Here is a 23,034-nt window from a genome sequence, read left to right on the forward strand (position 1 = left end):
TTATCTGCTCAATTCTGTCCATAGTAATATTGACATTTTCTCTTGCACTTATGGAGTTTTGGTTCAATTCGTATGGGACAATGCACACCTGTTGAGGTGATTTGTGTCTGTTGTTTTGTCTTGTTTATATTTGTATGTATTATGATGTATTAGTACTTTTGACTATCGTGACGCATTAAGTTTGCCTGTCAGGTCACGATGGTTATAATTTTAATAAATAAATAAAAAAATAAATAAATAAATTAGTGAGTAATAAAAATTCCGAGGGCACAACCGCTGTGTTATTATTATTTTTGGGTGTGCTTTGCAAATATTTGACAAGTCCAAAAGATGGACGATAAGCACCTTCCGATCGATCAAAGGTTTGCCATTCGCGATCCGGTGGTGAGTTTTGTCTTGTGTTCGGTGGCAATGAACGCTCAGCATCCCGCCGGGTGCATCTCAGTAAGAGTATTGCGTCAGGTACATGCCCCCACCGAGCCGATGCCCACACAGGAATGCAATTTGCTCTCGGACAACTCACCTGCTCTTCTTCTTCCACTTCTACTCTGCGTATCGAGAGTATTGTATGTGCCAATTACGTATCCCGCAAACCCGTTGCACGGTCGCGGATCACGTAAGAGGACAAAGGCCCCCGGTTGAGGATCGATGACGGGCCCTTCTTGTCTTGTCATTGCTTTTTTTCAGTGTTGTTACGCTCTTAAAAAAGGAACATCGTACGATCGATGAACCCGAAGGGCGATTAAGGTTTGACGCTGACTTCCTGTTCTTGTAACGGTCATTACAGATGAAAAACAAATTTGCGAAATCTTCCAGCATGACATATCTCATTACTTGTTTCGATTCTTTGCTTGTGTTGTATATGTAGTCATTTCATTCAAACAGAACGTCTAAATAAAATTAAAAATATAATTTAATGAGAAAGATAATCGATATAATGCTACCAATTGATCTATATTATAAACCAGCAAAGTGCTGGTTTCTTGCTCGCTCACTTTTGCTAATTATGAAGAGCTAGAAATGTAATTGGATTGCTGATTTCCGTATGTTTTTATTAGAGAGATATTTAGAATGTATGAAATTTAGAGTTAAAAATTGGCAACCTTGCACTTGTCATTTCGCATTCAATGTGTTTGTCAATATAATTACCCGCCTTTTTAAAAATGCAAATAAAAAATAATAAAATAGTCGGATAACAGATATTAAAAAAATATTTTTTTGTGGTATTAAATTATTTAAAAATGAGATGTTGATAAAAATTAAGTAAAAATTTTTTATATACATGATTTATTGTTAATTATTTTTTAACGAATAGTTTCCAAAACTACAGCTGAATTATTATGAAATGTCATTTGTGCAATGGTAGTGTTGGAGATTTGTTTAATGGTAGTTAACCGTGAGAGTAGAATTTGTCGCAAATGGTAATAAAAATTATTTGCTATAAGTATTGGAGACTTGCCAAGTTCATTCATTTCGCCGGCGTTATACAAACGCCCGTAACGATCGGGTAATTGGACTGATTAGTCACTTACAAATGGACCTAAACAAAGAACAATCGTTATCTTTTACATAAATATGATATACTATATAGCTCATTATTATAGATTTTTTCATATCTAATATGCATTTAGTTTGATTAAAATTATCTGTGGGATCTGTGACGATCAATCAGAATTAATATTATATAATAATTATTAATTCCGATCATTTTTTAAATTTTTTTGCTAATTTTTTCTCATGCTTAATGCTGCAGTTTCAATGAAACCCGTTTATCTCTGCCGATCCATAATACAATTTGAACAAACCATATAAATATCCTTTATTTGTATTTTGTTAAGTAATTTAATCTATATTATTTGTTTGTTTTTTTTCCTGTATCTTTCACAGAACATTTGCCGCTAATTTCTAAAAATATTAATCTATTTTTTATGTAATATTATGAATATAGGTACCTTAATAATTGTGTGTTTACAAATTTGGTTTTACAAGGTTTGATGTCAGTCAAAAATTAAAAGTAATTTATTAGGTGGTTGGAAATGGGTTGTGCCGATACCGACAGTGCGCTCATACGCAGTTAACCTCTTTTATTGCCTTTAACCATAATACTTACAACTAATTTAATTACATACTAAGTATTTTAGTGTATATGTATATATAAAATAGTATAGATTTAATAACGGAATTTAAAAAAAGAAATACTTTGATACATTTTTGGGAATCCACTATAAATGACGTTCATTTTTCTGAATTGACAAGAAAATGTTGTTTATTTTGCTCAGGCAATGATATCAAGTGGCATATTTAAAAACGATAATGTGTTCCAGAATCGATGGCTATATACATTTTCATTTAAAGTAGTTTTAATTTATATTTTACACTGCCTTTGTCACTGCAATAATGTAGTTATGATTGACATGAAGCATCTAATACATTTAATTATAAAATCTATGGTTTAGTATTATATGTAAATATGTAACTAGAAATAAAACGCAAACAAAGCCGAGTACAAAAGTTAGTAATATAATATTATATTATAACTAAAACCTAACTAGAATAAATAACGTTAATATGTTACTTTTTAATTATATAATATATTATAATTAAATTTAACGGTTGTTTTCTGTTGCTGTAAACACACTTCGGTCCAGTTTCAGTCAAAAACTCAACACAGGAGCTATTACGTAAACACGAATGTCATAAATTGTCACTTTTTACACCCCAAACGCCTGAAATTTTCCTAATTTCGCAACCATCTGGTAGTAAAGACCCATTCGTCATCAACGCCACAACAAGCCGCAATGGTGGAAGCTTCACTTTTTCATCTATACTTCTTCCATTGTCCGCGGATATAATTCGAACACTTTCACGACTTTCTTTCTGTTGCATTTGCAAACACAATTGCATAAAAAAACATGTGTAACACGCGCGGTTATCGCTCACCAAGAGGTCATGTAAAGTATAGTTTAGTGTAGTGCTGCTTTCAAAGTGACGACGAGTCATTATTAAAAAAATAAAAATAAATGATATTTTGTAGCCGTTTCTGTTAATTATCATCCTGAAAGGAATTCTGAGAAATACTGATTACTTCCAAGATGTGGGTTCTAGGATTATAGATGACTAATCGGTAACTAATACCTGAAAACTTGGATGCAAACCACATATTTCAATTTCTATCGTGTCTGGATACCTGCACGCAGGTCTGCCGAGAGAAAAAAATCATAGTAAGAATATATTTATAAAAAAATGTAAAAATCGACCTCAAATAATGAATCTGAACTAAAGTACATCTGTTTGAGATTTATGAACTGATGTATTTCAGGTATAAGTTCCTTCAGACCTTTTTATAGTACATACAAGAAATAAAAGGAGCAGAACATTGCCTTCAAAACCACCCACTTTCTATGTAGTACTTTCACAATAAACATTATTATTCAAAGGGACTGATTGTAGGTTTTTGACGCGGCTCAGTTTGTGTTAAAATTTTTTTGCAAATTATTGTTGACGTTATTGCTTTTTGAACGTTTAAAAAATTAAAGTATTCGATCTGAAAATTCAGATTCAATCTATTCCGAAAATATTTTTTTAAATATGTCATTTCAGTAAAATCATATCGTAATATATTTTCACCAGTAAATATATGTTTTTACCAGTGATAATATCAATTATCTTTCTAATAAAATCATATGATTTTAACTTTTCTATATGTAGTAATTTATATATTTACCAACGTATCATTATTTATTTATATCTGATGTATAAATATTACCGTGAATGTGTATTTTTTGGTAAAGTTAAATTTCCACCAGTAAATTCCAAATACATTTTCACCGGTAGATATATATTTCTACTAGCGAAAAATAATTTAGCTTATAGGCGCTAATATGCTACTCTAAAATGTCTATGAAACTCAATTTGACAGTTGCGAAACGTCCATTTGCAGTTCAAACCCAAACCAAACCTAATGAAAGTTTTAAAACTAATTATAGTATTAGAACTTCTATCAGGTCAAATACAAAAGTACAGACAGACGTCGCATCTCACATATTGCTCCATAGTTAGTCTGCATTTCATATTACACTATATTTAAAAAATATGCTAGCTATTGTTTCTGACATTACTATGGACTTCTAATATAAGAGGGCTGATCAAAATATATTCAAACCAAATTTTGGTCAATAGGAGAGCGCAAAAAACAATTATCACTTCTCAGAAGGCAAAAATTCACGTCAAAAGCAATAAAATCGTGTCGGCGCCGTCGCAGTGGGAACGCTCGGTAACGAGCGTTCCCACTGCGACGGCGACGGCACGATTTTATTGCTTTTGACGTGGATTTTTGACTTCTGAGAAGGGATAATTGTTTTTTTGCGTTCTCCTATTGGGCAAAATTTGGTTTATATGTGCTTTATTCGATTGTTTAATCAAGCGCGATTGCACGATTTTATTGTTTTTGACCTGAACTGAAAATTCATTATATGGCAACACTAAGCAGCAAAAAAAACACGACATTATATAGTGCCAAATCTATATAATATTTTTTTAGCGACTCAACTCGTAGCTAATTTGATCAGTTCAAGAAATATTTATATATCATTAACGCCGTCGCAGTGGGAACGCTCGTTACCGAGCGTTCCCACTGCGACGGCGCGATTTTATTGCTTTTGACGTGGATTTTTGACTTCTGAGAAGGGATAATTGTTTTTTTTGCGTTCTCCTATTGGGCAAAATTTGGTTTATATGTGCTTTATTCGATTGTTTAATCAAGCGCGATAGCACGATTTTATTATTTTTGACCTGCACTAGAAATTCATTATATGGCAACACTGAGCAGCAAAAAAAACACGACATTATATAGTGCCAAATCTATATAATATTTTTTAGCGACTCAACTCGTAGCTAATTTGATCGGTTCAAGAAATATTTATATATCATTAACGCTCAAGATGGCATTCTTGGAACGTTTCAGGGCGACAAAAATCTGCGATATTATCGGCGGCGATCCGTTATTAAGATATCGTTTTATTTTATTAGGGTAAGGCTATGGTGCCGATAATCGTAAAGTCGATAGCGTCAGAGTGGAATTCGCAATTCTTGCGCATATTTGCAAGATGAGCTGTTCTACACAATGTTCATAGGCAAGGTGGCAATTAAGACTTATTTTTTTACCTTGGAATCAATAGTGTAAATATGACATTAAGCTAAAAGGTATACATGTATTTTATTTTTCATATTACGTTTAATTATACATTATACATCGATGTACAATTGCAAAATAGTTCATGATTGTTAACAAATCGATTAAAGCATGAAGCACGAACTGAATGCTTTATTAAATATTTTATATCAGTCCATAGGATACTAGAAATCTATAAATAAAAAAGAAACAAGTATTGTCAATCTTAGTTGCAACATGACAGTCCTTAGTAAAATAGGTTAAAACGTAGTAAACATAGTCAAAAACTAATATGTAAGTAGCGAAACACAAAACTGATATCAAAGTCTGTAAATCAATATTAATATTATAGCTTACAATCGATAGATATATAACTCGATTTTATTTTATTTATTTATCACGATATTCATCCGTGAGATAAGAAAAATCTAGGAAAACAGTTTTTGTGATAATCATATAATAATCACTAATTACGATTTCCAAGGCAATATCAATTTTTATGCAATTTTTTATTGCGACTTTTATTTTCGTAAAATAATACAATAACCTAATTTATATAAAAAAATTACATATTTAGCTTTTATTTCACGACTAAATTTATACTTTATTAAAAAAACTATACTTGTAAAAACTGATACCATACGCAAAAAATACATAATTAAAATAAAAACAATCAACAAATAATAAACATTTCTTTTGTAGTATTGTTCATTTTACCTGCTTTGAAAATGCACTGTTATAATCTAGTAACTAAAACTATGCTTTAAAAATAAGAAAATATGCTATGTATCATAACTAACATCTTTTTGTCAAACTAAAGCAAATGTGTTCGTACAATGTAATTAATTATTAAGTTGCAATTATATGTATGAGTATATGTAAAATTTTAATAAGGGTTATTGATCTATTTTTAAATATCAAAGTTGATTAATTGAAAAAAATTAGGCTTCTTCGATTGCCATCTGTCTCTGCCATTGTTTCCATTTTTCCTGCCGTTTTTGGAAAAACCTATATAGTCCAGAAATCCACACCGAGGCCATCCATCCGTTTCGAGAATAATTTCAAACCAATCAAACACTTTGTGACACTAACCAACTATGGTTAACCCAACAAACGTGTCCTTTAGCCAGGTCACATTTAGGTTAATGCCGCACATTCTCAATCTTGAGAAACACCATTCATTGTCCATTATTATCACGCACGAGCATTGTTGATAACATTATTATTTTACTGCGCATTGTTTGCCCGAGCAATATTATTAAAAAAAAACATAACATATTATATATTTCGGTCGTGTCAAATGAACATCTGATTGTCTTGATCTGTGGCAATCCTATTCATAAAAAATGTTCTACTGATGAGTATGTGGATAATGAGTGTAATTAAGTCGTAATCTGTACTGTATAAATTATATTTTTATACGGATTCTTGATAAATATATAATTATGTGTTTATGTAATATTTATACAATTAAGTTATATTTGATAATTGATAATATTTTTAATGTGAGATATAATTTTAAGAATTGTGTTAAATTACCTTGAATTATATTCACTATTAATCGTATTCAGAGTATTAGAACGACAAACAGACACGAATCAGTTGATCAAATCGGAAATGAATAGATTTGGATGATGAATCGTTTTTATTATAATTTTAATTAGCGAGTGATTCATTTTAACAGAATTGTTAATTATCATTAGCATAAGTATATTTTATATGTGTAGCAAAACTTCTTGGAATAAAAGCTTATTACTTAGTTAATCTTATTGTAGCTGAAATTATGATTAGAATCTAATTGGTTTAACAGATATTTTTTTTAATATAATTTAAATTACAACTATGTTGATACTAATGTTCTAATTTAAAGTCTTCAATATTTTATGCTTTTTCTTGGTCATACCCAAGTTAGCTCAAATATTTGTATTTTGTAAATTCTTATCTCAAAAATCAGCAAAATTATCATAGCTTATTTTTGTTAAAAAATATGTTTTTACAAATATTTTTATGTTTTACAAAGGCTGCATATTTTTAAACTACTGCGTAGGAAACGGTGGGTCCGTGCAAGTCATTAAAAAAAAAACATTCTATAAATAATTTATGTTCTTCGTGTAAGAACAAGTTTTATTTTAGATATTTGCAAATTGATCTATATTATTATTCAAGTTTTTGTGTGGAGATAATGATTGAAATTTAAAATAATGGATATGCTATTTTTTATATACGTACATACATTCTTTTTGGTAATTGAAAAATAAACTATAGTGAATTCCGAAAATATAACTTAATAAATTTGTAATGGTAGGTGAAGTCATTTGAATAATTTCTTAAATTCGGTGGTTGCGATCGCGTCCCTTATTCTTGGCCGTTGCAACTAGGACGTCAGCGCTTGAGAACGTTACTCTTGCATGATCCGGCTTCTTAATGAGCTTGCCAAATACAAAGTATTACTAGTTTTCCATAATAATAAAAGTATGCGATAGGACACATATATTCTATAGTCAAATTGTTCTATAAATATATTAATTATAATTTGACGATACTTCCACGAATTAAATCAATACCAATTGAAAATCACATCAACGAGGAAAAGACCCAAATACGGCATTTCCGCAGTGGGCTAATCCAAAATTCCGCGTCCGCGCACATTTCCCACCAGCCGCGCCACTTTAACCGTGTCCTTGCCCCCTGTACTGCGTGCGTTTCTACGAAAAAGGATAATAATGGTCGTTTCGTTCATTGGCAGAAAGACGTGTGTCATCTCGCGACCTTGCCGGCGAGGTCCATTTGGATTCTCGGCTCGTACGCCGCGCGTCCGACATCCTTTCCGCATCCTTCGTCCGGCGCGTGTTAATTGAAAATTCGTTAAATGGACACTGGACACACGTGTATTGTATTGTGTAGACCTTGGTGATTAAAATGGCAAAAAACATGTTTTAATAACTTGCCGCCAAGCAAGACTTATATTTATAAGATAGATAGATAGATTTTATAGGGATGCTCGGTGTCTATGATATTAAAATAAAGCCTCTGAATATTTACAGTCAAAATTACTACTATCTATATTTATTATTATGGATACTGGCTACTTTAACCATAAGTCAAAAAGAGGCTTACAATGTGCTTACAATATTATTTACCAAAATGAATTTAACTTTTTGACCGATGCTAGAATATTTTGTTTTAACCAGATGGTATACGCTATTATACAAATAAAGCAAATGGTATACGTCGTATATCTTCGAAAATGTTCAACTATAGACCTAAAAATCTCTGAATTTAGGGCCTATTGAAAAACAAAATTTTACAAATTTTCAGCTTCTTGATAGATTTTTTAATCTTAAAATCCTCAATCTGTTATCAAAAATAATCTAAAAAAAAGGAAAAATTTACAAGTTCATAAGTGTTATGCTTTTTGCTAGATTTTTGAGTTCAAATCCTGAACTTATGGCCTGTTTTAAAGAAAAAACAAAAAAAAGTACACAAATTTTTAGTTATTTTGATAGATTTCTTAGCTCAAAAACCCTGAATTTCAGATTCAGAAGTCCATACATTTTTACAATTTTTAATAGATTTTTTAGCTCAAAATCCTCAATTTATAGCCTGCTTAAAAGATAAATAAAAAAATACAATTCTACAAAAATATTTTTAGCTCAAAACCCTAAATTTGGGGGTTTGTTTTGTAAAAAAACGAAGTAAAAAAACAAAAAGTTTACAAATTTTGAGCCCTTTTGCTAGATTTTTCAACTTAAAACCTTCAATTTAAGGTTTAATTTAGAAAAAAATAATAACAAAAAACAAAAAAATACAAGTTCACAATTTTTCAGCCTTCTTAATCATTTTTTAAGCATATAACTTTACATAAAACACTTGATTTAGAAAAAAAATACAAAACTAGTTTATATTTTTTTTTTAAAGATTTTTTACCAGAATTTGTGGTTTAAAACCCCTGAATTTATGGATTGTTTTGAGTAAAAACGAAAAAAAAAATACTCATTATTTTATTTTTTTGATAAATTTTTTACTTAAGATCCTAAATATGTTTTGAAGATAAATAAAAAGTTCAAGTACATAAATTTTAGTTTTTTTCATAGATTTTTTAGCTCAAAATCTTTCATTTAAGGCGTGTTTTGAAAAAAATCGAAAAAACAAAAAATTTTACAAGTTTACAAGTTTTCAGTCATTTAAATAAATTTTTAAGCAAAAAATCTTAAATTTAAGGCCTGTTTGAGAAAAAAATTTAAAAGTTCACATTTTTTTTACCTTTTTGCTAAATTTTTTATTTTAAAACCCTGAATTTAGAGCTTGTTTTAAAGAAAAACCGTTTTTTTTTCAAAAATGGTTATTTTTTTGAATGATTTTTTTAGAGCAAACCCTTAAATTAAGAGTCCGTTTTTAAGAAAAATGAAAAAAAAAAATTATAGCCCTTTTAATGATTTTTTTAAGCTTAAAACCTTAATATAAAGCCTGTTTAAAAATTTTTGAGTTAGAAATCCTGAGTTTGGGACCTGTTTTGAAAAAAAAACAAGTATAAAAAGTTTTAGCTCTTTTGCTAGGTTTTAGCTTTTTGCTTAAAACTTTGAAAAAATCAAAAAAAATCACAAGTTCACAATTTTTTAGCCTAAAACCTTAAATTTAAGGCCTGTTTTTTGTTAAAAAACTGAATATTTTTTGAAAATGAATAAATAAAAATTCACAAGCGCAAAAATATTTAGTTTTGTGAGTTTAAAATCTTTTATTTAGGACATGTTTAAAAAAAATTGATAATTTTCTTACCTTAAATTACAAGTCTATAAATGTTTAGCTTTTTGGTATATTTTTTAGCTTAAGCCCCTGAATTTAGGTCCTGTTTGTAAAAATAACAAAAAAATTTACAATTTTATATACATACATATAAAATTACATATATACATACAAAATTATATACATACATAGTTAATATGTATATTAACGATATTCTATTTCCCATCGACTTTTAGTTTTAGTCTTTTTGTGTAGCTTTAACTACACGGCATTTTCAAGTCATAACTCAATTATTAACTGACTTCAGGAGAAACTACGTAAATTTAACACAATTTCGCCAATGAAACAATTATGATTCGATAAACTATATAAAAAGAGACAGTAGCTGGTTATTTCTTTTCACAATGATTTCGTTCAGGAAGACGTCAAATTGCAATCACAACCGGATCACTTAATTTTAGGCGTCTTTCTAATTTAGGGTTGTCTTTCAAACCCCTATCACCCCTATCACTTTTTAAGTTTTAAGCCACCTATAATATTTTTTAAGTTTTAATATTTTTTCTTGAAGCTTTAATAACCCTAATATGTCTCTATAAAATTATATGTTGATTATATTGCTTTTAATACATTATTGAATAAAAACAGTAAAAAATACAACAAATGCGTCTCTTCAATTTTTGGCCTTGACATTTTTTTTCTGTGAGGCAATTTTTTTATATAAATAAAATCAACCGCGACGTGATGACTCGACTGCAGTCGTAAAAAAAGGTTTTAAGGGATCTCATTTGAAAAAATATTATTTTATTATTTTATTTTTTCGCTTTACCTTTTAATAAAATACTTCAATAATATGTCGGTGGCTAATATTCATGATATCCGTTAGACTAAGTTTTAATGTGCTTTATTAAATAAACTTTTTAAAACATTTTTTCTGTAATAGGTAGAATTTGTAAAATATGAGGAAGAATTAGATATTATTCTTTCTTTCTTATTTGTATCCGTATTTTTATTAAAATATGCTCTTATCAATATGGATAATTGTTCAAATGACTAGCTAAATTCAGCTATAGTTTTATTGTAAAAAGATAATGAAAACATATAAAATAGTAAATCTACTTTCTTATACCCAAAAAAAATATCACCGGTTAATTTATTGGTAATATGGAAATAATTCTAATTATTACCAGTTACCTGATGCTAATGAACAAAGATTGCAGATATCATATAAGGAAGTAAACATCTATTTGACAAAATTAGCGTTGGTATATAAAATCATACTGTCGTTTTTATGCGACGTTTACTGCTTTATCTGGTATCTGCAATCATGAGTCACATTTTTAACATCTACAACGGGAAAATTAAACTCTTCGTGCCAATTTACACAATATGGATACTAAAAATGCATACCAAAAAGTTATTATTGTATACACCGGTATCACATTTTTAATGCCCTGAAAATTTATTTATCTAACATATAAATAAATCTTCATTCTTTGGTTTGTCCCAATCTATAACTAAAAAGTCTTTTTATGTTGTGGATAAATGTCACAAATTAAAAATATTTAAGTTGAGCTATTACTATTAATAGTTATATATCGTCACGGAATAAATGCTAATTTGTATGTATATAAGAAATATGCATAGATAATCCTTCAGTTCTGTGGGTCTTTCAAACACTTTCCCACGAGATAAACAACAAACCTCAGTATGATACAAAAGATTTCCGTGGGTACGTAATATCATTTAATTTCTAAGAATATTAAGATAATAGTAGCTTGGTTTGTAGTATTTTATTTAATCACTTAAAAACATACGGTCATTAATTGTATAAGAAGAAAATGGATAAATTTAACTAAAAGTTAAACCAGTTGCTAGAAACATTTACATGTCAGGAAAAGAAAAATTTATGTACATTTATACTATCAAAGAAATCGCATGGAACAAAGATTCTTATGTATATAATAAAGACACTATTTCTTATACCACTATTATACGAAACAATCAGATGAGGAAGAAATACGAAACGTAGACAAAGAACTTGAAAAACTCAATGAGCGCATTTCTTGCAGTAGAACAATGAACTGCATACACTTTGTCAGTCAATTAGACATTGAATACATTACCATATATTATGTATTCAATTCTTCGATTTCCTGTTCTTTAACTGGACAATTTGGAATATAATTAATTAATAAATAAAAAATTATAAACATATATTCACAATTTATGAGCTAAAGTTAAAGCGAATCGAATTTGCGTGCGAGGAAAATCCCACACATACAATTATCCTTGTCAATGATTCGCCAATACAATATGTATGATATCGTATTGTTATTTATTTTATGAACGTGTTCTGGATTAATAATGGTTCATTAAGCAAATTATATGATGCTATAATTATTTACTCATAGATCAATTCGCGCTAACATTTGTCAAATATACGTATATATACATAATATTACTTTAGCTATGCTTCTTAAAATATAAGTTGTATGAAAGTAAAATAACTTTTTACGATACATTAAATATATGATTGTTCCTATAACTGAATTTAGATAAAATATTGCTCGGAACAACTGTCCGTTGAGCAACAAAAAAATAGTGATGAATAAACAAATCTAACAAATTAAAGTATAGTAGCATATTTTATTATATTCTCGATCCCATTTTCAATCAGATAATTTTTACGATCTCGCTTCGTTGAATTTTAAGATTTAATTTTTTTTTTGTATATTATTTTTATATTTTTTTTTTGTGTATTGATTATTTTTTACCAAAGTAATTTGTTAGATCACGATAGTCTCAATTTAATTTAAATAAATAAATTAAGATTTTTCTTAGATCAATAATAAAATCTATTTAAAATACAATCTAATGTGTTAATATTTATATTGCTGGTTAATTTTATATAAAAAATCGATTATCACATGCACCATTTCAGTTTATTTAAGTTTCGCCTCAAAGGTTTGCGTATTAATTAATTTATATTTTAAAATTACAGTATATTTTCGATTATGTAATAATAAGTTTGACTCAAATAATAATTAGAAAAGCGGCGCTTTGTTAACTTGTTTGAGTCGATATACATCATACATTTTAATTTGTGTTATTACAGTTAATCACAAATATGTAAACTCAATTTTCAGTTAACCAACTTATGCCGTGGTGGATCTTTAAGCAAATTTACACTTTAATCAATTCCTGGAAATTGGACGGCGTCGTTGAATTTTCGTGGAAAAACACATTTTCCAGACGACCGATGAAATCTCGTTAAGTTATGAAATTGGAGATTATCGATCGAACGTTCGAGTTATCGAATGTTTATTGTGAATTAAAATGTTGAAAAAAATATTATTATGTTATTACGATACATTGAACTATTAAACTAAATATTTTATTTTTTATATGACAGTTTATGTTGTATTTAACCATAAAAATTATAACAATGATTATAATAAAAAATGAATATGTCATTAAAAACTATTTTTAGTAATACTTTATTCAACATTGTAATTACAAAAACAAAATTATTGTTTTGAAAAATACGGATTTTATGTTAAAAATCCTGAAAATATTAATTTTCTTAAAAATTAGAATATTTTTTAAGAAAATATTATAAAATTTAAAAACCACTGGTTAACTTTAAACTTCTGTAATGAAACGTGTAATATATTAGACTAAAAATATATGTTCATACGTACAAAACGTATCGGCGTTCGTTACAAAGTTTTCGTTACATATTACAATAACTTTCCGCAAAGAAAAGTTTCCACGTGTTTTCCATTTGCATATTCATACGCAATATTTTCCCTTAACCCCTCTAGTGGCAAAAAACAGTTTCAACTGAGTCTCCGGGGTCTGTAAACGAAGCAGTCGTTTATTATACGGCCCTTTTGTGCGTAGCGAATTTCGGAAAACTTTCCAGTTACTAATTAGCGTCTGTGGTGTTACGTTAATAAATTGCGCAAGTCGTTAAATGTTTTTGATGGTAATTTTAGATTTTTTGCTGAATTTATGATAATCTTGAAAATGTAAGGATAGAAATATGATACATCTTATAACTAATTTATTTCAAAAAGCCTTGTCGAGCGTAAAATAATAGCTCATAAATAAGTTTTTTATTATTGTATTTATTTAAGTGGTTAACAGCATGTAATAATATGTTAGACAGTTCTTAAAGTTTTTATAGAATATAATATATTTTTATTATAATTTAAAATAAATGACTCAAATATTTGTATAAACAGTGTAAATCTAATATACACCCCTATGTTATAAATGTTTTTTTTATTAATTTTTTTATACATTTGTGGTGTATGAAAAAAATATTACCATCAAACGCCCTGAAAAGTGTGTATTGGTACTTGCACCTGTCATAAAATTTCTGTAATTTTTGGCTGAAAATACAATATCTTTAACCACTGAATAGAGAAATATTGAATTATTGTGAAACGCGTCATAAACAATGTTCGTTAAAAACCTGTAAATTATCAGGTGTTTTCTGTTTCAATAGGTTTTTTGTAAATTTAAAAAAATTAACAATTGTGCAAAAACATGTATGAGTTTGAAAGTTTAAAATAAAAATTCAAACAATGATTCTAAAACTGTAAATATGTTTAATATAATTAAAAAAAAATATTAGAGACTTGATACTAGGTATTTCATTTTTTTAATTACGTGTTTCTCAAACGTTTGTTCCTACAAACAATATATTAGTTTACACACAATAGATGTTTGATGGACATATTAACATATTAAATTAATATTTATGGATTTTTTCACTTTTTATTTTTAATTAAATCATTTTATTTTTCAATATAATATTTTTTTTAGTCTTAGTCTTGATTTCTGAAATTCTTGGGATTTGATTTTTTGTCTTGCTTCAAAGTTTTTTTTGTCTTGCTAACAAAGTTTTAACAATATTGTTACATTGAAAATATTATATTCTTACAGAGTCTTCTCACTGTAGTATTTATATTAATTAAATTAAAAAAGTACAAAGTAAACATAACTTTTTATGACATAATAATTATAAATTTTATTTATTTATTCAAAATCTAAACTATGATTATTTACGTATTTGTATATTTTTTTAAAATAAAACTGTTTTTTTTTCTACGTGCTTTTAATTTTAAATACATGTGTTAATGATACACAATTTTGAAAATAAGTATAGGATTTCTATTTTTATAAATATTTTATTAGTTAAATTTAAATATGTATAATATACGTTTCAGTAAAAAATATAAAAGACTATATTAAATAAAAAAAACAATAGTTTTTAATGGTATTGATTGAATCTAGACTACCATCTTATATGAAATAATAAAATTTTATCTCATCTGATATGAAATAATAAAATTTTAGTTTATTCAAATTTATGCAATTAGGGTTATTTTTTTAGTATAGGTATAAATAAAATTTATAATTGATTTTAAAAATATTAGCATAGAAATATCTCTTTGTACATGTGAAACTCGTGGTTACAAATTTTATAGCTTAATAACAAACTTTTTGTATAAATAATAACATTTTAAAAACGTTTTACGACTCCATTATGATATATGTGACGTATTCTATTTAGGCCTTCAAATAATACTATTGGGTATTTTTAAATATACTTACAAATATTGATATATAAGTATTATAATACCCTAAAATATTATATTTACGTTTATTAATTAAAAATTATTGTGGAAATACGAATGAGTAATATGATTTCATTATGAAAAATTATTGTGGGCTTTAAAAATGGCGAATTAAAGCTCTTGGGAGCTTATGAAACAATTGGAAGCCTACCAAACAGCATTTTGCAGAATGCTTGATCAATAAATTCCGAATAGAATTCATCTCAAGGGTGTAGCGGTTTAAGCATCATATTTACATAACTAACATAAAATTTAACTAAGCATTTATTTAAAAATATTTGGGATAGACGAAAAAGCAGTTATTGCTCAATATATATTAGTCCTTTTTTTGACCATTTTTTATTTGATTTTTTTATATATGTTTATTTTTATAATATAAATAATTTTACAAATATACTAATTATATATACTTTACATGTTACTGGTTTATAACCATTTTCATGTTTACAATTTGTTATTAGCTATAATTTGATAAAAAATAGGAATAAAAAAACTTTTACAATTTAAGCAAAATAAAAATAAAAATACAGGAAACCAACAAAAATACCCAATAAATTTGCCAATAATTTGAGCAAATATCATTGGAGAACTAAAGTAATATGTGCTTTGGCATTTTGTGTTTGTATTTAAATTTAAGGTTGTTTTTATGGTGGTAACCAATTCACGAGATAAGTCGGTTAGTGTTGTTTCGCGAGTTATTTTTATAATATTTTCTGGTATATAAATGACTAATATTTTTTCGTATTTAAATTTATTGTTATGTTATGGGTAATATGCATATTTTAATATTAGTATAGTAAGGTATAATATATATTACTTTTATATGACTTGAAATTTAGAGAAGTTACTCTAAATATGTTATAATGTGTTATTCTAATATTTGTTTAACTATTCGTGTATTTTAAATTTCAACAACTCAGGTAGTTAATTTTGTCTCCTGATGTTCTGATGCAGTATCTATAATACAATTGTGATATTTTTTTAAATGTATTTTCTATTATTATATGTGATTTATTACCATGTCCATAACAACTTAAAGCCAACAAGCTTAAAACCTAGATATGCCCACTGTCCTATGGGTAGGTCACTAAAATCATGCCACTGTTTTTTACAATTATGACGTTTTTATTACTTTTACATGAGTCAAAACGTGAATGAACTCATAAAAAGGGTCTAATAATAACTCCTAAACAATAAAAACCAGAATATTGTTAAGTCTAGTGTTGTTTGTCGTCTGGCGAAGCTGTGCAGTTTTTTTTTAATTTGAAAATAGCAAAATTTCTTGGGCATATCTGGAGAAAAAAATGTAATTGCCGAAATTTCAAAAATTACTCATATTTCCGTGTCTTTCTGAATTTATGGTATTGATGTTTTGTCTCTTTTAAATTAATACAAATAATGGTTATTAATTGTAAGTCATATGCTTACTAACCTTGTGTCTTGCACCAAAACGGTGATAAAAATTTAGGTATTTTTTATACATTCTTTACGTTTCTAACAAGTTCGTCAATGGTCTCAGCACATTTGCCGTGTCATCAGCATAACTAATCTTTTTTGTAATGACTCTAAGAGATCTTATTAATTGTCTCACGCTCGACTTAAATTATTTTTTCTCTAGAGTTCTTCTATTAATTTGGTCTAATAGTGCTTTTATTAATATGGTCACATGACACCTCTCGCTATTTTTTTTCTTAAATGCTTATTACAGTTGCTCGTGTACTGCTCATCGATCGGGTTAAATGAGAGATGTTACACTGTTAAAAAAATAAAAAAAGTAATCAGCTGCAAACAGTTAGGAAAAGCAAAAAAGCTTAAAAAATGGGTGCCACTCAAAGCATATGAAAACAAAAAAATCGCCATTATAAATTCTGCGATTTCTTAATCTTTTCGCGCGAAATTTCGAAATCATGCGATATTTTTTTAAATATTATAGTTCAATAAAATCAAGTGATTTACAGCCTTAAACTATATTATTAGGCTAAAATGTTTATGAGTACTGGTCATTTTTTTGATGACTTCCATAGAAGCCATCCGCGGTGAAAGAATTAAGGCAAGAACATATGTCGTATTGTAATCTGCGATAAAAACTTCACACAATCTGTTTTTAAGCATTTTATAATATAATGTCTAAGCTTTAAATGGAAGCATCGATTTGTATCAGATTATGTTTATTATTAAGTTCGACTATGCTACAGGATTTTCAGTCCAGTATTTTACGGATTGCGCAATTCAGCCCTTGTTATCAATTCAAAACGCGTGGCGTCCCACAGGGACTCTTCCTGGTGCCGCTCTGCCGCATGAGTCACCGCGAAGGCCGCGCGCGCTTCCAGCAGCCGGCTGCTTCTGCGACAGCCGTCAAAATCCTCGGAATGTCAATCTTGCACCGGGGTGGCGTAGATGTAGGGGGGGGGTCTTCTCCGTCCGCCGGCGGCCATGTGAGCCGAAAAGAGCACGGCCAGTCAGTCCGGCGAAACGGCCGTTGAGTGCCGCTCGTGTTCCGCTCCGCGCTCTTCTCACTATATCTCTCTCTCGCTCCGTAAACTCGCACTCTCGTCCCACTTGACACAAGCCGGTGCGACGCAACCGCCCCTGTCGCTGCTACTGATAACACACGTACGTACCCGATAATGGTGTTAAAAAAATATGAAGGTGTCAAAATTTCGACCGATTTAATAGATGTGAAAAAGGGTTGATTTTTTAAATTGTGCTACGGTGGCTGAAATTATGAAGTGGCAAATTTGATTGTTGTACCTAGAATTTGTGATAATAATCATTAATTTAACTGTACAACATTTTCTTTCACAAAGATGAAATAACTCTTTTTATATATGAAATTATTTTTGATATAAAAGACATTTACATGATTTACATGATTATAAAAGACTATACATAGTAATATTTAATTAATTTAAAGCGAAGTTTTATTCCTTAGATATAATTTTGGACTTTTTAAAAGCTATGTATTTTATCACGAATTTATTATATTTTTTTATTTTAGTGATGTAGATATATACTATTTATCTGACATTGAAACATTATTTTTTATTAGCTATTTTAATTTTTTAATAGTAGAATTACTGCATCACTATAATAACAGGATAACTATTTTAAAAATGAATATTTAATTTTTTTAATTTTAAATTTAAATATGATAACATCATCAATTATAAAAATGAGTAAATATTTTAGCTATGGAAATTCTAAAAAATAAAATCAAGGAAATTATTTAAAAAATTACATATAAATCGGGTATTTTCCGTTCTCAGAAGTCAAAAATCATCGTCAAAAGCAATAAAATCGCGACGGCGCCGTCGCAATGGGAACGCTCGGTACTGAGCGTTCTCATTACAATGGCGCCGACACAATTTTATTGTTTTTGACTTCAGAGAAGTGATAATCTCATCTCTGTGGTAAAAAAATTGTAGCGTTATGATTCAAGTTGAAGACATACTTCTCAGTTTTTATAATTGATTATTGATAACTTTCCTTCTGAGAATTCATAAATCAATGTAACATAAATATGAATTATAAAAGGCTAGAGTATGTATGTCCATATATTATTCTTACAAATTAGTTTCAGATTTTTCAATCAAGTATACATTTTTTTCAATATATTAATGTACCTTATACATATTTAAATGTAATTATCATTTTCATAGATATTATTCGAAAATATTTGTAATTGTGCTTAAACATTTCAGTATTAATTCAACGTAAATTATATGTCATTATATATTAATTTGTAATAATATACATTTCACACATAATATATTTTAATTAATATTATATATATTAAACTCAAAATTTAATTACTACCAAGTTGTTTTAAACTAAACGTGAACATAACTGAATTAACCTATGTTATTATTACCTATTCTAAATTTATTTAGATGGTTCAAAATATTTTTTATCGATTAAAAAAAACCGTAAAAAATAAGTTAATATGTTTCAAAATGTTTCACATAACATTTGGTGACACACAAAAAATAAAAACGTCATCTATGATTGATAACTCATGCATTTTCATGGAAATCTTATGACGTTAAGCATATGATGAATTTAATCTCTCTTATGATTCTGTATGCGTGAAAAAAATCTATTTTATATCATCACTAGTGCATTTAATAGTAACCTGATATAAATAAAATAAATTAGTAAAATATTATTTTTTTAATATAAGAATAAATGTTGGCAGAAATATTTTTGTAAAAAATATGCATATTACTAAATTCTGATAATAATATTAATAGATCATTAACACAAAAACATTCAGTTTTGCAATATACAAAAGTCATTGTGAAATTACCATTACACATTCTTAAAATTAACTGACTCATTAGATAAGAATTAAAATTGTTTCGAAATAAATTACTAGTATTATTTATATTATTTCATAATACAGTATACTTTGCTATTTATGTATATTCAATAAATGTAATAAAATTATTTGCTGAATTTAAAGCTATAATGTTGATTTAGTATTTCAATAAACCTTTAACTTATTTATATAAATACCTGTGTTAATTACATAATCATATTTAGATTCTATTGATTTATTTTATTCATGAAAAATTATATTATGTTTAAATACATAATGCATACTTAAAATACACGGTTAAGCTACATTTCCTCATTCTTATGCATTGAAATTTATAAAAGTGAGTCAAATCAATGAAAACACAATAAGCCTTGAGTTTAAAAATTTGTTGAACAATTAAAAAATGTATTTCTTTGAACACGAATCGATCGCGTTAACTATTAAATTATACAATATGTTTAACTGTAATCCATTATCGTACACGTCCGTGTCACCTATGGTCATATTAAATCATCACATTAGCAAAAAAAAAAAAAAAGTCATCAATAATAATAAACAAACGATTTAGCAAACACCCGTCAGTAGTGAAAATGTTTTATTCATGTTTTTACAAATTTCTCATTGTAATAACCGCAAAGGTAATCGATTCCCGGAACGTTTTGTATCATATATCATTTTGGCAAAAGAGAAGAAAAAACATATCGTGAATTTCATAAACGTTTTCGAGAAATAGGTTGTAGATATGTTTTTTTAGGACCTATGTCGTAAAATACGCTTTTAATGCAATGAGAGTAAAGGGTCAGTTGAATAAATCTCGAAATAGGTTCGACATTATCTCGTTTCTTGTATTTTTATGTCGAATAATATATGTTTGAAAAAAAACGTAAAATGATAAATTGATAGTTTAAAAAATATTTATGAGAATCGAGAAGTAATCAATTTTTTAGACAGGTGTTTTGAAGTGCATATAATAAGAACTATTTATTCAAATATTATATATGATCATATAAAATGATTCTAGTTTTTTTAATTCGGATACAAATTAATTTTATTAGTAAAAGGTTCAAGTAAAATGCAAATTTTAAAGCATAATAAAAAGTTTTTATTTTAACACAAGTACCTAAATTTTGGTGCTTTTCAGTAAATGATTACTTTGGAACAGATGATTTGTGTTATATCAAATATAATAAATTAGCTTTACAATTTTTATTTATTTTTAAATTTTACTATAAATTAAGTTGACATAGATTTTCGACATAGCGCATCAAAAATTTTAGTTACATATTCACTAAAATAAAATAGTTTAAAATTTTTTGCCAATTACAAAACATCTTTTATCAACAGTTAAATATGCATATGTTATGTGACGCATGATAAAGTTAAGTGCCGTGCTATATTTTAATTACTAGATAAAGAATTTCTCTACAAATCTACTTATATGCATTATATTTTATAAACAGTAGCGTGCAACAAATGCGTCCTTTTTGATATCATCATATTTCGTATATATTATATGTTATATTTTTATTAAATTTATTTATATTACTTGAAAATAGATCTACTTATTTTAAATATTATAATTTTAATCTAGCATAATTTTTTTATTTTGTTCTTAATTCTACTATAAAGTTAAGTTGGCGCACCAAAAATTTTTAGTTACATTCGCAAAAATTTATTGATTTAAAATCTTTAACATTCCAAAAAGTCTTTTATGAACAGTTAAATATCCATAAGTTATGTGGCGTATTTAACAGTTAACTGACGGTTTATATTTTATTTATTTAATAAGGAATTATCCTATAAATCTAATGATATGCATTGTATTTTGCAATAGCGTGCAAAAAATGCAACACCTTTGAAATCATTATATTTCGTATATAATATATGTTATATCCAGTGGCGTAGCTATGGTGGGGCGGAGGGGGCGGACCGCCCCGGGCGGCACTTGTTTCGGGGCGGCATATTCGCGATGGGATCGTCTAGAATGGTTCTTAACCCTGAATGCACTAAAACATATATAAATCCACGAATAACAAGAGCTTAATAATAACCAATTTATTATTTTAAGAAATGCTGATTTTATGACCCTGCAAAAATTGTATGGGGTGACGGCCATTTTAAGGATCGCCCTGGGCGGCACATACCCTAACATATCTAAATTGAGAAATAATATACAATAAATCTAGCATTCGACTTTTTATTTATTTCTAAATTTTATTGTATTTTTTTCTTAATTATGCCCTAAAGATATTTTATTGTTTTATTAAGCCCTATTTTAGGAACAGTCCAAGAAATTATTTACACATTTTCAGAATTGATTTTGTTCATTTTTTAAATTAATTTTCACTGCTTTGATCAAATTGATAAATTTCTGATTGATGCAAAGATGCAGAAAACCCATGAATTAACGAATTAAATTTGACCCATTGTATTCTATGATTTAAAAATAAATAACTATTTTTTTGGATAGTTTTATAGTGTACCGTCTTTACTGTTCCACCGATTAAGTAGATACCTTCCATTTGAGAATATAAGAAGCACCCATCAGATCAATTGACTCTCTAAATTTTGCGCAGTTGCTTCAAAAAAAATCGCTGTATCTTTCGTCACATTGATGATGGACGTTGTGCATCCTACCTAACCTCTATATATTTATTTCAAATGTGAAAGTCTCATTAGAGAGTTTTACTCTTCCTTAATACAACATAGTTGGCTCATTTCTTGTATGTTAGACGCAATTTTCGGTATAGGTACTGTACACACCTATTTGTCCAATAATATTAATGGCGATACACTTTATCATATAAGTACATTCGTAATATCACTCGATCGATTACCAAGGGTAATTATTTTTACCCTTAAGAATTAATTTATGTTGTTTAAGCCACAGTATTTATTTTTATTTTTAACCTCATTGCTCAGCAGATCATTGAAGTTGCAGTTTAAATTTGAGCAAACGTGCTTTTCCATCGATGGATGAAAAAAATTCAGAACAGTTTTATAATACTCTTTCACTGTTCCGTTGGTCAAGTGGATACCTTCCATTCCGGAATATAAGAAGCACCTCGTATTATTTATTTATCTGCGTTTTGCACAGTTGCTTAAAGACATTTTTACAACCTTAACGACAAATGTAGTGCACTACATCTAATCTG

At 28.0% G+C, this 23,034-nt stretch overlaps 2 protein-coding genes across 5 annotated transcripts in view; one reads left to right on the top strand and one right to left on the bottom strand.

Moving 5' to 3' along the window:
* LOC148230094 (DNA oxidative demethylase ALKBH2-like) overlaps positions 1-23,034 on the bottom strand; it is a 171,934-nt gene that overhangs the window by 58,977 nt on the left and 89,923 nt on the right. The window lies entirely within an intron of this gene.
* Positions 1-23,034, top strand: part of LOC148230096 (uncharacterized) — a 114,298-nt gene that overhangs the window by 50,351 nt on the left and 40,913 nt on the right. Inside the window, exon 1 of one of the 3 annotated variants that reach the window (XM_088196421.1) lies at positions 18,023-18,174. The exons of the other annotated variants lie outside the window; for them this stretch is intronic. The gene's annotated coding sequence lies outside the window, so the exon portion shown is untranslated. Of the gene's footprint in view, positions 1-18,022; positions 18,175-23,034 lie in introns of those variants that run through there. 3 annotated transcript variants of the gene reach the window in all.

Source organism: Plectrocnemia conspersa, unplaced genomic scaffold (genome assembly GCF_051122295.1).
Source record: "Plectrocnemia conspersa isolate PC_06_02 unplaced genomic scaffold, ASM5112229v1 ptg000011l, whole genome shotgun sequence".
Lineage (NCBI taxonomy): Eukaryota > Metazoa > Arthropoda > Insecta > Trichoptera > Polycentropodidae > Plectrocnemia > Plectrocnemia conspersa.